The sequence below is a fragment of the Lycium ferocissimum genome, chromosome 7, assembly GCF_029784015.1.
Source record: "Lycium ferocissimum isolate CSIRO_LF1 chromosome 7, AGI_CSIRO_Lferr_CH_V1, whole genome shotgun sequence".
Lineage (NCBI taxonomy): Eukaryota > Viridiplantae > Streptophyta > Magnoliopsida > Solanales > Solanaceae > Lycium > Lycium ferocissimum.
Window position 1 is genome coordinate 8,697,775 of NC_081348.1, and position 16,835 is coordinate 8,714,609.

The following is a 16,835-nucleotide window of genomic DNA, read 5'->3' on the forward strand; positions in this document are numbered from 1 at the left end:
GTATGCAATTCTTTTCAGCACAGACGAATATAAAGATCGTGGTTGGATCGAACGCTTTATTCGGGTCAAGACTGAGGAGACCGTTCCTCGAGATTACCTCCCCTTCCCCGAGAAGTGGAACAAAGCGCGTAAGTTCCCTCGGTGTCTCTTATTCTTGTTTCTTGTAAGTTCTTTACTTCTCTAACTTCCTTCCCTTCTATCCTTTTCCGCTTTCAGCCAAAGTATGGCTACTGGATACCATACCTGGTTTCGAGAAGTGGGTGGATACCATAATTGTCACGACCCAAACTGGAGGGCCATGACGGGAACCTGACCATACTAGTCAAGCGCCATCTGACATACATCTATGACATCAACATAAACATAGGTGGGCCAGTAAGGCCATCATATGATACTCAATAGACTCATAAGGAAAAAGTGTCTGTATTACATAGTCTGAAAGACTCATCTATATGGATATGCTGAACATACCATTCGAGCCAACAAGGCTGTACATCATCGTATGTGGCAATATATGAAACAACAGGACTGAACATTATCTGACTGTACATAACTATCTACAAGCCTCTACTGGAAAACATAACATAACGTGGCCGAGACAAGGCCTTACCATACCCATGCATATATAATCATTCTGACCCCTGGCATCTCCGAAGCAAATGGAGTGCAACAATCTTAACCGCTGAGCTGACATCCTACTATATGGATCACCAACCTGTATCTGCAGACCTGCGGGCATGAAATGCAGCCCCTCAGGCAATAGAGGAGTCAGTACGAATAATGTACCGAATATGTAAGGCATAAGAACATCAAGTACATAAGAAATATGAGAGACATCTGAAACATGAAAGCTAATATGAATATCGGAATGCATCTGTGACTAACATCTGTAAATATCTGCATAAATTTATATAACTAAAAGTGCCTCTGAGGGCGTATGATATGCATAGGTCATAATATAACTGTCAGTGTTGTGGAACGTACAACCCAATCCATATTCCATATATTAGTGCCGAGGAAAGTACGGCTCGATTCATATATCATATAATAGTGCCGAGGAACGTACGGTCCGATCCATATATCATCATCATCACTGTGTACCCGCTGATCAGGTAGTAATGCGTATATAACGCCTATCCCTTTCCCCATACCCCATATACATATAATATACACGTATATAACGCCTTCTGGTCATGCATCAATATGCATATGTTTATAAATGCACCGCATAAATAAGATGAATAACTAGAACTCTCGGAGTGACATAAAGTCGTGCTACCTCCGATAAATATCTTTGAGCTAACATCATCAACATACGTAATCTCAAGACCCGTGAACAGAAGGAATAATCATAAAAGAGGTACAGGAACATCAAAGATTAGAGTACTCCTAATGCTTCTAAGAGTAGAGTAATATGGAAGTCTGTTCATACGTTCGTTCGTTCATATCATAAGGATCATGTCAAAATGAAAGAAAGGATAGCCTTAAAATACCTGGATAATCTCCCTCTCAATCCACAACCAAACTTAACATAATCCTCTTGCGTCTACAATAACTGAAATGATATCGTCGTCAACATATAAGGTCATGACTATCGTATTTCGCTAATCTTATAACCTACGAAAAAAACGGGCAATATTTCCCCTGTTTATACTACATCCCAAAAGAAACCAAAGGTCATCAATAGCCCAACAACAAAAACAACAACCAACAATAGCAACAACTACAATATAATCCAATATAAACCTCTTCGATTACTTTAAGAATCATATCGAGCGGCAAGCTCGTTTAACAAATAACAAAACGCAATTCGAACCCAATTTCTTCTTTCATAGTTCAGTCCACACCCTCCATAACATTATACTTATGTTTACCATATTATTTTCCACCCAAAACATCATAAAGATAATCTCTAAACAGTCCATATGTTTTAATTCTTCAACTTTCACTTTCGAGTCCTAGTTTACATGTTTTCCTTTTTTACTTCCTTCAATTAAAACATGAATAATCTTAAAAACAATAGCCATAATATAGTCAGGTTACATTCCATAATTTCCAGCAATTAAAAACCATATTTACATCTTCAAAACAGTCCAACAAACAACAACAGCAAAACTACGATTTTCAGAAAAAAAAAATTGGGCAACATTTTTCCTATATCTTTTGCTTCCCCTCCAATTTAAATCAACACCAAAACAACAAGAACAACATCAACAATAGAATATCCAAGTTATTCCATCAATTTCCAGCCATAAAATACCACAAGAACACAACCCCAAGACAGTCCACAAGACGAATATAAAGATCGTGGTAGAAAGCACTTGGATTTGCTCTTGGATCTTCAAGAACTCGGTAGAGAGGGTTTTGGGAGAGTTTAGGGTGAGAGACGGGTAAAATATGATTGAAAAAAAAAAACAGATTTCCCGTTTTTAATTTTCTAATTTTTACTGTTCACCCGTTACTGTTCATCCGCGTTACTGTTCATCCAGTGGAATTATTTTAGGTGCTTGATTTTTCCATCCTTTTTTTTTTACGGATGGTCTCATTCCCGAGCTTACATTAACCGACTTACGATATGAACGATGCAAATTTTTTTTGAGGTGTAACAATAATGGCACAACACCCCCATGAAATTCGTACTTAGAGAGATCTCTCCGCAGGCAAGTGGGAAGCAAAAAACCACGGTGAGCCTTCCGTTTATTTTTTTGCACTTTTTTGGCTTTATCTCATAACTTTATTAGTGATTAACTGCGTGTTATGCAGGCCTGAAGAGAGATAAAGTCACTTTGAGGCCTGAGCCTTCGGATGCTCCCCCGACGACCGAAGAAATGTTTGATCCGACCAGTATGGATCAAGTCGTTACCGAGGCTTCGAGGAGCAAGAAGTGGAGTAGATATTCCAAGCCCTTATCCTCAACGGGCAAGAAGAAGAGAGGAACTACTCAGGCTCGGATGTTGAAAGACGTTCCCAAGAATGATATTCTTCTGAGAGCCGTTGGCGCAGAAACAGCCACCGCCACCGGTGTTAATGTAAGTGATACTCCGGTCGACACGACGGAGGGTAATATGACCGGGGTAGTCGGTCAGACTACTGGGGGCAATGATGAGCAACTCTCCGTTTTTCCAGACCTCAGCCCGTCGGGAACCACAGTCCCAGAGAGTCCCATTTTGGTAGAAGACGAACTGCCTTCGGCCGAAGCAGCCGGAACTACTTCCTCCCTTCCCCTCGAGCAGGAGAAATTTGAAGTATGTTCGATGCCTCTACTGCCACTGCCATTGCAGAGTTCGATGCCTCTACTGCCACTGCCATTGCAGATCCTACGGGATTTAATTTGCCTATTCCTCAAGGGCAAGGAAGACCTTTGAGGGCCACCGAATCAGGTTCTCATCCTCACCTCGTGGATACCTTTCCAGTCCTAAGTGCTAAGCCGAATAAGACAAGGTCCATCATAGTCACTATCCCTACGGACACGTACTTCATGTCTCGGCCGGTTGGAATTACCAGTTGTCTTCGGCCCCTTGCGTCTGATGAGGACCGAGAAAAAATGGATTGGGTCTCATCGCAGTGTCTCTTCAACGAGATTATATATTCAGCTAATTGGGTATATTCAACATCCTCAGTTTTGAGTTCATTTTGTGATTTGTACTTATACCTAATCTGAGTTTTTCTTCTTTTCCTCAGTTCATCATTTTGCAGCATGAGGGCCTCCTTCGATGTACGAGGGAGAATGCCTGGCTGTGTAACTAGCTCAAAGATATTCGGGGCCAATCGGATGCACAAGGTCGAGAGACCAAAAAATTCAAGATCCTATTGCAGTAGAAGGAAGATCAACTGCTTTTAGTGGGTGACCCCTCGGTTCTCAAGGCCGAGCTTACGACCGCCAAGGAGGGCATGCTTAAGGCTGAAAATGACCTGGCGGACCTACTTGAAAAGCATACTGTCCTTTTGGTGGACAAGCGAATGCTCGGGGTAGTACTTGAGGCGGAGGCGGTTGCCGATGCTAATCTGCGATAGGGTCTTAAAGCTGCTAAGGCTGAGATTGTCCACTTCATCGCTGAGCATGATGTTGAAAAGGAGCATTCGAAGGTAGCCCAAGAGAAGGCCGATGCCCGGGCCAGGTCTATTGAGGGTCTCAAAGAACAGCTCGAAGCGGCCAACCGAGATCTGGATGTGCTAACCCAGGAGAATGCCGGGCTGATGACCCAAATTCAGCAAGCCTTGTCCGAGCAAGACCGGATTTAGGCCCAAGATAAAGCTGATGTCGAAGCTGCCATTGTCCGTTCTACTCTGCGAGTCGAGCATATGAAATGGAAAACCTGGCTGCTTGCCCTCAAAGAAATTCAGCGCGATATTGAGGACACAGGCGCAAAGATTTCTCAGGCAAAGAAGACAGAGACTCGGACCCAGAAAGCTCTCTTGGGCGACAGTTCGGAAGAAAAGACTGCCGCTTATGAGGAGTTAGATTCCGAGGAGGATGAATAGGTAGACCCTTAGGTTTAGAAAAATGTATTTTTTTTTTGTTTATAACTTTTTGTTAAGGCCGGCTTTTGGCCCTATGTAAATATATTTTGGAAGTGCTTATTTCACCGATGTCTTTGAAATCTAGTCTTTTCACTTTTCGATATTTTAAACATTGTCTATTTAATGTCAGTTTAAATGAAATATATTCGTCTTGATAATTTTTCAGATATAGACTTCGGGCTCGACTTTGAGTGATATTTGCACAAGTTTGCATTGAGGGTTGGCAACTTATGTATATCTTACGCTTGCGAATTCGGACGTCTCCAAATTGCTTCGGGCATTTGGGCTGGTATTTCCAACCTTTTAGGCTCAAGTGTTTTTTAGTCTTTTTACGTTAGGCTAAGTCTACTTGAGACCTTTTAAAGCCTTTGTGAGTGAGTCGGGCTCTATTCGCTTGGAATCTGTTTGAGCCGAACCCTTATTTTATCCGTTTGATTGTCAATGACAGTCCCTAGCTCGTAATCCCTGGTTCAGGGGTTGTTTACGACTTGGAAGTATGACGGATTTATGAATGTGGAGTGGCTATATATTGCGAACAGTAATATGTGCAAAGTTTAAACCGAAGTGTTCTTCTCATTTCACAAGCTTGTATGTTACAACTGCCAAGTGGCATTCTGATTTTTGTTGTAACAAAATTAATTATCCAGGCATGACTCATTCGGTCGTTTAGCCCTTACAACAAATCCTAATGCAGGAACTTTCAAAGAAACAATAATCGATTCGGCCTCGTTGGGCTTGCACGATACAATCGGTTTGGCCTCGTTGGGCTTATGATATGATAGTTCCCTAATGTTTGTGTTCGAAGTATGAGAAGAGAAACACTAACGTTGATACCGAGCAGTCCCCGGTCCTAGCATTCGGCTAGTCTTTTTCACTAAAGTAACACGCTGTACGTTGTTGCCTCGTTAAAAACCTTGCCGGAAAATCCACTTCGGAACAAAATCGGGCTAAGGGAAAAAGAGTGCAACACGTGTTTTCACGTCTAACTCTAATATTCCTGACCGCGTTCGGGCTTGCTCCTGTAGGGATCAAAAACATGTGAGTTAACAAATTCACAAAGAGTGTATGGGTCGTACCTTAGCAGTAGTATCTCTTCAAGTGTGCTACATTCCAATTATTTGGCCGCTGTTGGCCATCCTCCGACCCAAGTTGGTAAGAACCTTGCCGGTTATACTGATTACTTTGTACGGCCCTTCCCAATTCGGGCCAAGCTTCCCCTCATTAGGGTCCTTCGTGTGTAATGTGACTTTTCGGAGGACCAAGTCCCCGATCTATAAATGCCGAAGGTTGGTTCTTTGGTTGTAATACCTGCCCATTCGCTGTTTTTGTGCTGCCAAACGGATTGACGCAGTTTCGCGTAGTTCCTCTGTGAAGTCAAGTTTTACTGCCATAACCTCATCGTTTGACTCCGTTGTGGCGTATTGGAATCTTAGGCTCGGTTCCCTGACTTCATTAGGGATCAGAGTTTCCGTTCCATATACCAAGGAGAACGGCGTCTCACCTGTGCTCGACTTTGAAGTTTTCCGGTAAGCCCAGAGTACTTCTGGTAAGATTTCTTTCCACCTGCCTTTGGATTCATTTAACTGTTTCCTCAAGTTCTGAATGATAGTCTTGTTCGTTGATTCTGCCTGCCCGTTCGTACTCGGGATGATATGGATTGGACATTATCTTTTTTATTTTTAGGCGCTTGAGGAAGTTATTGACTTTGTTACCTACGCATTGTCGGCCATTGTTACATGTGATATCGGTCAGGATGCCGAACCGGCATATGATGTGATCCCATATGAAGTTAATAACCTCCTTTTCTCGTACCTTTTCGAAGGCCTACCTTCAACCTATTTAGAGAAGTAGTCATTCATAAATAAAATGAAATGAGCCTTACCTGGTGCCCTAGGTAAAGGGCCGACGATGTCCATTCCCCATTTCATGAATAGCCATAGGGACAATACCCGATGAAACAATTATCTCGACTGATGGATCATAGGGGCGTGCCTTTGATACCGGTCACATTTTCAAACGAAATTCTTCGTGTCTTCCTCCATATGATCCCAGTAGTAACCGGCTCGAATCAACTTTCGAACTAACGATTCAGCCCCGGAGTGATTACCACAAGTTCCTTCATAGACTTTGCGCATTACGTAGTCCGTCTCTTCGGGCCCCAAACACATGGCTAAAGGACCGTAAAATGAACACTAGTATAATTTTCCTTCGATCAAGCTGTATCTTGCCGCCTTGGTCCTAAGAGCTCGTGACTCTTTTGGGTCCGCCGATAATTTTCCCTTTGCCAGATAGTCTATAAACTTGTTCCACCAGTCCCAAGTTAGACTTGCCATGTTAACTTCGGCGTGGCTACTTTCGACGGCGGAGTTCATTAATTGGACCACAATCCCCAAGTTAAATTCTTCCGTTCCTACCGAAGACCCCAGGTTTACCAATGCATCTGTCTCGGTGTTTTGTTCCCTCGGCACATGCTGCATAGTCCATTCTTTGAATCGGTGTAAAATTACCTTTATCTTCTCTATGTATTTTGCATCCGATCGACCTTCACATCGAAAACCCCATTTACTTGATTCACGACCAAGAGTGAGTCGCATTTTGCTTCGATGATTTCTGCCCCCAAACTTCGGGCCAACTCCAAACTTGCAATCATAGGCTCATACTCGGCTTCATTGTTAGTCAATTTTAAAGTTCTTATGGATTGCCGAATGATTTCCCCCGCAGGGGCTTTAAGTATAATCCCAAGGCCAGTCCCTTTCACATTGGTGGCTCCACCCGTGTAAAGGGTCCAAATCCCTGAGGTTTTACCCGAGGTTAAAAGAAGTTCTTTCTCTTCCTCGCACCATTGCGGGGTAAAATCTGCTATGAAGTACGCCAAAATCTCGGGGACTTTATAACGGATTAGGGGCTTATATTCGATGTCATATCCGTTGACTTTGACTGCCTATTTTTCCAACCTACCGGATAATTCTGGTATATGCATAACGTTTTTTAACGGATATGTTGTTACTACGCATATAGGGTGACACTGAAAATAAGGCTTTAACTTTCTAGATGCACTTAACAAAACTAGGGACAATTTTTCTAGGTGGGGGTAGCGTTTCTCCGCATCCGCCAAAGTTCTACTAACGTAATAAATCGAAAATTGCGTACCTTTTTCTTCTCTGACCAGCACTCCACTTGCCGCAACTTCGGACAGCACCGCAGGATACAAGCACAAACATTCGTCCGCTTCTCTCGTGAGTAGTATGCAACAGAGGTGGGCTCGATAAATACCTTTTCAATTCTTCTGGGGCCAGCTGACACTCCGGTGTCGTCATTTTTATTTTTTAGCAATGAGAAAAATTGGTGGCTTTTATCTGAAGACCGAGAAATGAATCTATTTAAGGCCACAATCCTTCCGGTCAATCTCTGCACTCCTTTTACATTCTCGACTACTCGGATATCCTCAATGGCCTTGATCTTATCCGGGTTAATTTTGATTCCTCGGTTTGACACCAAGAAACCCAAGAACTTACCCAAACCTACTACGAAGGTGCACTTCTCCGGGTTCAACTTCATGTTGTACTTGCGTAGTATGTTGAAGGTCTCCTGCAAATGCTTCAAATGATCCTCTGTTCCTAGTAGGGGTGGAAATGGTATGGTATGGTGCGGTAGTTGAAACTTCGGTTCGGTAATTTCAGTTTTCGGTATCTAAAAATACTATAGCATTACCATACTAAATTAATTCGGTGTGGTTCGGTATTTTTAAGTTCGGTTTTAGTATTTTGCAGTATGGTAATTCAGTAACCATGGTTTGTTCGACTACGACTTGCATATATACATATAATAAGGAATTATGGCTTCGACTATTTAAGAAACATTTCAATTATATTATACTAACACCTTACACGTGTAAACACATTCAAAAGAAAGTACAAGCAATGCCCTTCGTTAATGAATTACACAAAAAGTGCATTTCAATCAAGATATATATATATATATAATTGGAATTCGGTACACAAAAAGGGAATTTCAATCAATTATATCATACTAACATCTTACACATGTAAAAATATTCAAAAAAAAGTACCAGCAATTCCAACATCTAAACAATTAGTTTGTACTAATACTAATTATATATTTGTTAGTATTATATATGGAATACTTCGGTATTGTATTCGGTATTTTCTTTATCAATGCCGAATACTGTACCAAATACCAAACTTTTCAAACATGCATACCAAATACCATAATACCGAAATCGCGATATCAAAATTTTTGATTTCAGTATAGTAATCGGTATATACCATACAAAGGCCCACCCCTAGTTCCCAGGGACTTGACTAGCATATCATCAATATAAACTTTCATTGTTTTACCTACTTGTTTTTCGAACATTTTGTTTACTAGGCATTGATAAGTAGCACCGCCATTTTTTAACCCGAACGGCATTACGTTGTAACAAAGAAGTTCTGTACTTGGTTATAAAAGAAGTCTTTTCCTGATCTTTCGGGTTCATCCGATTCTGGTTGTACCCGGAATAAGCGTCAATAAAGCTTAATATCGCATGGCCAGCCATCGCATCAATCATGCCATCGATGTTAGGCAAAGAAAAAGAATCCTTCGGGCTTGCCTTATTCAAATCTTTATGATCTACACACATTCTAAATTTGTTACCCTTTTTGGGTACAACTACTACGTTAACTAACCAATCCGGGTATTTAACCTCCCGGATGGATCCTCTTTTCAACAACTTTGTTACCTTTTTCTTGACGAATTTATGTTTGACCTCGGCCATTGGTCTCTGCTTTTGCTTTATCGGGGTAAATTTTCGATCAAGGCTCAGTCGGTGAGTGGTGACTTCGGGTGGAATACCTGTCATGTCTAAATGGGACCATGCAACACAATCGGTATTAGCTTGAAGAAATTTTATTAATTTACTCCTGAGCTCTGAGGTTAACCCCGTGTCGAGGTATACCTTTCTGTCCGGTAGATAGACGAATAGAATGATTTGCATACTAAGCTCTTCCATCGTTGACTTTGTTGCGTCCGAGTCATCGGGTAACACAAACGACCTAGGAACGTCGAAGTTGTCTTCTTCCATGTCTATCTTTCCTTCCCCTTTGAACCCGGCTGGGACCGCATCCCGTGATTGCTATTTGGCATCTTTCATTTTACCTGCGTCTTCGTGCATAGATTTCTTCAGTGTTTGAACAGCTTCTTCAACCGAGAACATCTCCTTTGCTGCAGGTTGCTCTCCATGAATGATTTTTACCCCTTCTGAGGTTGGGAATTTTAGCATTTGGTGCAAGGTTGAAGGCACCGCCTTCATGATATGTAACCACGGCCTTCCGAGCAAGGCGTTGTATCTTATTCATCCGTTAATCACATAGAACTTTGTGTGATGGATTATACCGGCTGCGTTCACCGGTAGTGTAATCTCGCTATTTGTAGTTTTGCTTGCCATATTGAATCCGTTTAAAACATGGGCTACTGGTACGATCTGATCTAACAGTCCCAACTACTCCACTACCTTCTATCAGATAATGTTGGGCGAACTACCTGGATCAATCAAAATACATTTCACATGAGTTTTATTCATAAGGACAGAAATTACCAAAGCATGATTATGGGGTGGGTTGAATGATGGCCCCCGCGTCTTCGTCAATGAAGGAGATAAATTCATCCGGTACATAGTTTCTAGTTCTCTTTTCTCAAGTGATTGAGAACTTTTCCTTTTTCATCATTGGACCCCGGGGTATTTCTACTCCCCCAATGATTATGTTAATCACATGTTAAGGTTGCTCCAGTTCATTCTTCTTGTTGGGTTCCCGACTCTTGAAAAAATTCTTTGCTCGCTCACTCAGGAATTCTCGGAGATAACCGTTCTTTCATAGTCGTGCCACTTCATCCCTTAGTCCTTTACATTCGTCAGTTCGGTGTCCGCGAGTACCGTGGTACTCGTATATCAAGTTCGGATCTCGTTGTGAGGGGTCTTTTCGTAATGGCCTTGGCCATCTCATCCTTTTGATGCGACCGATCGTGGAGACAGTGGCTGCTGAGTCGACATTGAAGTTATATTAAGATAACCTCGGACTTTCACCGGTGTCGGACCCTCCAACGGAGCTATTTCTGAATTGTAAACCCCTGCTCCCCGTACTGCTATCACTTCTCGTTATATTGGGGCCGGGACCGTTTCTTCCCTTATTCGATCTGAAGGTGGACCTTTCAGGTTGAAAGTAGGGATGATATCTATCCCTTGGTGGTTGGAACTTCATTTCTGCCACCTTCTTTGGTTTATTCGGGTTTCTTATCCGATTAATCGGACCTGGTGAAAGTCCAAGCTGATCATCCTCCACCCCTGTCTTGGACTCATACCTGTTGTGGACATCTGCCCAAGTAATAACTCCGAACTCCAATAGGTTTTCTTTTAAGCTTCGAGGGAAGCGTTGGAACTTCGGGGATTAAGTCCAGGACAGTTCGCGTCGCCCCCACTCAATACCGGGGGAAGCAGCATCCTTTCTTTTTGGAATCTTTCCACGAACTCTCTGAACCATTCGTCATCCTTTTGGAAGACCTTAAATATGTCGGCCTTCCTCGCGCATTTTTCGGCCCAAAGATGAGCTTTTACGAGTATCAAGGAGCAACAAGGATGGAATAAGTGTTTTGGGCAAAGGTGCAATACCATTGCATGGCTCCTTTAGTCAATGTCTCACTAAACTTTTTAACATTACCGACTCAATTTCGTCGTCTTCCGGATCATTGCCGTTGGCACGGTGTCAAGAAGCGGTTATATGTTCTCGGGCAGATCTGTTGTCCCATCATATTTTGGGATATCGGGCATCTTAAACCTTTTCAGTATTAATTTTGAAGCCACACTCGGTGGGAAAGGGCTTCGGATAATATACTTGGTCTTTGGTCTGGTTAGAATCGGTGGTGCGCCCGAAATTTGGTCCACTCGGGAATTATAGTCTTCCACTTTCTTTTTCGTTTGGAGTTGATCCGTTTGCACGTACGCCTTAACATCTTTATCACCTCGAAGATCCATCGTGCACGAACCGTTCTCAATCGCTCGCTATTTCGATTTCCATGGACGGGACGGCCTTCGGTTTGGTTCCGCTACCCTGACCTCATTGTTGTTCCTTTGGAGTTGGGAAATAGCCGCCTGGTGCTACATCATGGTTACCTGCTGTTCCTGCAATAAATCATAAATTACATCTAAGTTAATCTCATCTCCCTCCTCGCTGTTTGTAAGTTAATCTCATCTCCCTCCTCTCCGTTTACCCCTCGAGCAATTCCCTTATCGGCGGGAGTGTATCCGCTGTCGTGAACGGCTACATTTAAGTGGGCAACTATCACGGCCCGGCTAGGAGCCATGACGGGTACCCGAAGCTAACCACCGAGCACCACTCATTCTATTACTTAGCATACTCATCTTACGTTCATTCATAATTCTCATGCTCATAATCACAGGAAAACCATTTTGAAACATACTTACTTTTATATACATAAGCCCTTCGGCTATTAAAATAGTACACATATAATAAGGACATCGTGAAACTATACTACCCACACATACGTATCTACGAGCCTCTACTGGAGTACTAGACATATGGACGGGACAGGATCCCGTTGTGCCCAAAAATATATACACAAAATAATAAGCAATGGCACCTCCAGAACAATGGAGTGCTCTCAAAGTCTGTTGATAACTCCTACGAACACCGGATCACCTCCCCGCTACTCGCGGGTACGAACACAACGTCCAAAGAAAGGACGCGCACGAATATCAGACCGAGTATGTAAGGCATAAACAATAACAATGCATCAATGAAACAGATATCAAATGAAGAACAATCAGGAATCGATCGTCGCCTTTAATAGAAATAATGCATGTCACTTACTTTATTAAACATCATCATCATATCATGTATGCATATATATATGTATAAGCTGCCCGACCACATAGGTACGGTATGATCATCGTTAGCCCGCGTTTAGGCCTCCCGCGTCCGGGTTAACCATCTCATGCCGCCCACTAGTGGTGTCTGCCTATGCCATCTAGACATGGTGTATACGCTACCCGCCTTAGCGGTGTCTGCCCAGCCATATAGGCACGGTGTAATATCATCATCATGTACTCATCATAATACATGCATAGAAACTCAAAGACAACTATACTTTATCGGGGTGACATAAGATGGTGAACCCCCAATTTCATTATGGAGCATTTATAAGCATTCTGCCTCACCTTAAAGGAATTAGCATATAAGGTGAGTGTATACAATGAAAAACATCAATGGATCATAGTTAAAATCATTGGCTCTAGGATCTTTAGACTTAACTCATCATCATCACTATCATGCTCATAACATATCTCGTTTCTGTATCTCATGTTAAGCTCCTTATAATCATAGGCTCATAATTGCCGGAATGTAAGAAAGTCATGGGAAAATAGGAGAATTCATGCCATGGGAGTCATGCCTTAGAAGGAAGGGACTAGCCTCACATACCTTTTCGTTTAGCTATTCTAGCGCTTGATCGTTCTACTTCAATGCTCGCGTTTCTACCTTCAAGCTCGTATTAACATTAGCTAGTCAATCATATGAACATGCTCAGCTAAATCTAGAGAAAATTGGGCAAAGATTTCCTTTGTTTATACAACTTTCTCCATATCATATATCAACTCCCAAACATCTATAATAACATTCCACAAAAGATAAGCAACAATCTTCATACACCTATATTATTCACATTTCCCAAATTTCACTTCAATTCATCCATGACCATGGTCATAGTCATAGTACACTATTTCATTTACTCACAATATAATGTTTATCCCATGTTCTTAATATCATTTATAACATAATTATAATCACAACATATCAAGAATCATGACTCATTCCAAACTACTACTAAAAAATGCCACTATTCTCACATTCATGACCCATTTTCTATCTCCTTCTACAATCCAAGTCCTTCAACCTCTCAATACCTTAAACAACATGGAATGATCATAAAACTTACCTTAGATAGTGTGGGAATGAGCCTTGAGTGGAAATACTTCACTTGAGCCAAAACCCTAGTTCACTTCCAATGGGATTTCTTGCTTTGGATGAATCCTAATGGGTTTCTTATACTTGATTTTCTTGGTTTGATGAAGTTGATCATAAATTTCTCTTGAGTTCTTGTGTAAGAAGGGTGGAGAGTTTTCTAGAGAGTTCTTGAAGTGTGGAGTGAGAAAATGAAATGAACTTGGTCCCTTTTTTAATAACTTAAAAATCTGTCCCGCTCAGTTCTACGGACCAACATACGGTCCGTATCTTTTATACGGACCGTATCCTGTTCGACCGTATATTTGGTCCGGAAAGACCCCATGCTCGTACGTAACATACGGCCTAACATACGGCCACAAGTATGTTGCTATCATTGGTCCATATGTTGGACCGTATATTGCCCAAACCTTTCCGAAATTCGTTCTCGTCGGCTCGTTTGATCTCCAATCCTTATGGAACCTTAACACTTGTTTAACACCTCATTAACAATATAAGGGACGTTATAACTCTTCTCCAAGACATTATTAAGTCATCATTAACTTGTTACTCGTAAATCTCTTCCGATACATAACGTATACCTTGCCTTTCTTGGCAAACTTTCTTCTCTTACCTCGAATGTCTTTGAAATCTCAATTAGGATCATCAAATGCTATTTCTTACTTATCGAAACATCGTATACTTCGTGTTCTTCGTTAGTCTATTCACCGTGCATCCTTCGTAAGATTTTACGAGGTGTAATGAAGAATACACTCGCATCGGCGGGAGGGTTTTCGTTCGGATCGGGGTGCCATGATGTTCAATGGTATTCCATTGTTGGGATTATCATCGTAGTTGTTGTTATTTGCGTTGTTTACATTCGAAATGTCGAAGTTAACCTGAAATCTAAGATAAACGGCCAAAGAACAAGTGAAAGTCGATTTGCAAACAAATCACAGCTATTATCCAAATTGTTTACACCCCAAAAAAAGTAACAATTGAATTTATAAGTGGTTTTAAGGATATGCGATTTGATTTGCTATAGAACGGAAAAATAATAATAACGAAATACATATTGCAAATAAATGAATAAGAAATAGCCTTGGGATTGGATGCAAAGAGTAGCTCGGTTCGTGGCCTGAGTCACTTGGATCTAACTGTCGATATTCTTATTAATTTGGTTTTTTTATGGAACTTTGGTAACAAGTTAGAGGCTCAAACGTATGAAAGATGGTAAAAGTCAGATGGGGGTGTATAGATTTACTTCCGTCTTATTTATAGTGCAAGAATTTGCATTCAACAAGTTAACTAATAGCCTGTTTGGCCAAGCTTATTTTTTTTCCCAAAAGTATTTATTTTTTCAACAAGCACTTATTTTTAAAAAAGTGAGGTGTTTGGTCAAGCTTTTTGTGAGAAAATAAGTCTTTGGGAATGAAAAAGCAATTTTTTAGAAGCTAAAAAAATAGCTTTTGCCCAAAAGCACTTTTTTTGAAAAGTACTTTTTCGTAAAAATACACATAGAAGCACTTTTTAAAAAGCTTGGCCAAACACTAATTCTTTCAAAATACTTTTTAAATTAATTGGCCAAACACAAACTGCTTTTAGCGAAAAGTACTTTTGAAAAAAGTATTTTTTAAAATAAGTTGTTTTTAGAAGCTTGGCCAAACAAGCTATAAATCAATTAGAGATGAGGATCCCCAAAATCTCGGGTTTGACAACTGCCAAATTACACCGTGTGGCGTGAAATCCGCAACGGGCCGGATTTCTCGCATGATAGCCAACTGTGGGTGCACTCCTCGGGAATCGTCGGGTCTGAGTGCTTCTGTCTGGTTTAGCCGAGCTTTACTATCCATTGCCTCTTACTCTTGGTTCGGATCGTCGAACCTTGTGTCGGGCTTACCGACCCTGGTTTTTACCGTATACATCATTAAAATCACATGCAACTACCTGTATTCATATATAATTAACCTAATCATTCATCTTATATACATTTAATTTTCACATACAATCCAATAAGATCAATTTTTGTAATACTAGATCTATGGTACAATGTGAAATGGAAAATAGTATCCTTAATCTGTCATCATCATTTATAAAATATTGAGTTGTTTATTCATTTCTAGACTCGCGTATTATTTGGTGTGCTAGCTTCGTTTTCAGACGAGGCAATTTCAACTTATAAGCATTAATTAATGACGAGATCAACTCGAATCATAATACTGATTTTAAAACTGCCTTACCCTAATTATTTTATGTTGCCGCTTATTGTATTTCTTTTTTCTACTAACAAAAGAAATTCTATGTGGTCGACGTTGAAGACTGAATAAAAATATTGAAAAGGATTTGTGTATGTCTTAGATTCAAAACTATAACGTGATACAGAGGCGGATCTAGGATTTGAAGGAGCCGGGTGTCATAATTTTCTTTAATGTACATAATTTTCTTTAATGTACATCTTGTTAGGAACGTGTTAGGTCGGGTCCATCTCTTTTTAGTTTATTCGGATCAAATTAATAGGCCTTTTTTTATTTGCAAATATGAAAAATTACATTTCAAAAATCAAGAAACAAACATAATCAACATCTTAAACAAGGAATCACACCCATTAACGACAAGGTAAAATCAACATTTTCACCAAGGGACTTGCATCTTTTATGTATACTAGTTTATGTGTACGTGCGTTGCACGTGCATTCTGCGTTTATTAATAAAAAGTGTATATAAAAATAAGAATAAATTATGTGTAATAGCATATGCGTCAAGGTAGATGAAACGTTCATTAAAATGAAAGAGTCAATTTCATTACATTGATGCATTATAGTTGAACTATTGAACTCAATGTAATTGTGTATCTTCTGAACCTGCAAACACAAAGATTTTTGGTGAGTTAGTTAGAATATATTCGTAAGCGTAAATTTTATATTTTATGAGGTAACAATTTGTTATGTTATTGTAATGACCTAATATCTCTTTGGAGACGATGTTTTTGGTGTATATTCCTTTTTATCGCTTCGGCTGCTCTCTCATGACCAAAACCTTTGTTGTTGACATTGATATTCTTCTTGAGAGTGCAATGTATAGTTGTCCATGTGAGAAAACGTGTTGCGGCAAGTATAGTCCAACACTTGGTATCGTTTGTCCTTGTGCTTTATTTATCATCACTGAAGAGCATAATCGTACTGGGAACTGTTTTCTAATGAATTTAAAAGGGTAGCCTTCATTTTCGGGAGGCAAAAGTTGAATTTTTGGTATAAACACATGCTTGAAAGGAGTTTGACCCATCATTATTTATGCATGTATGACG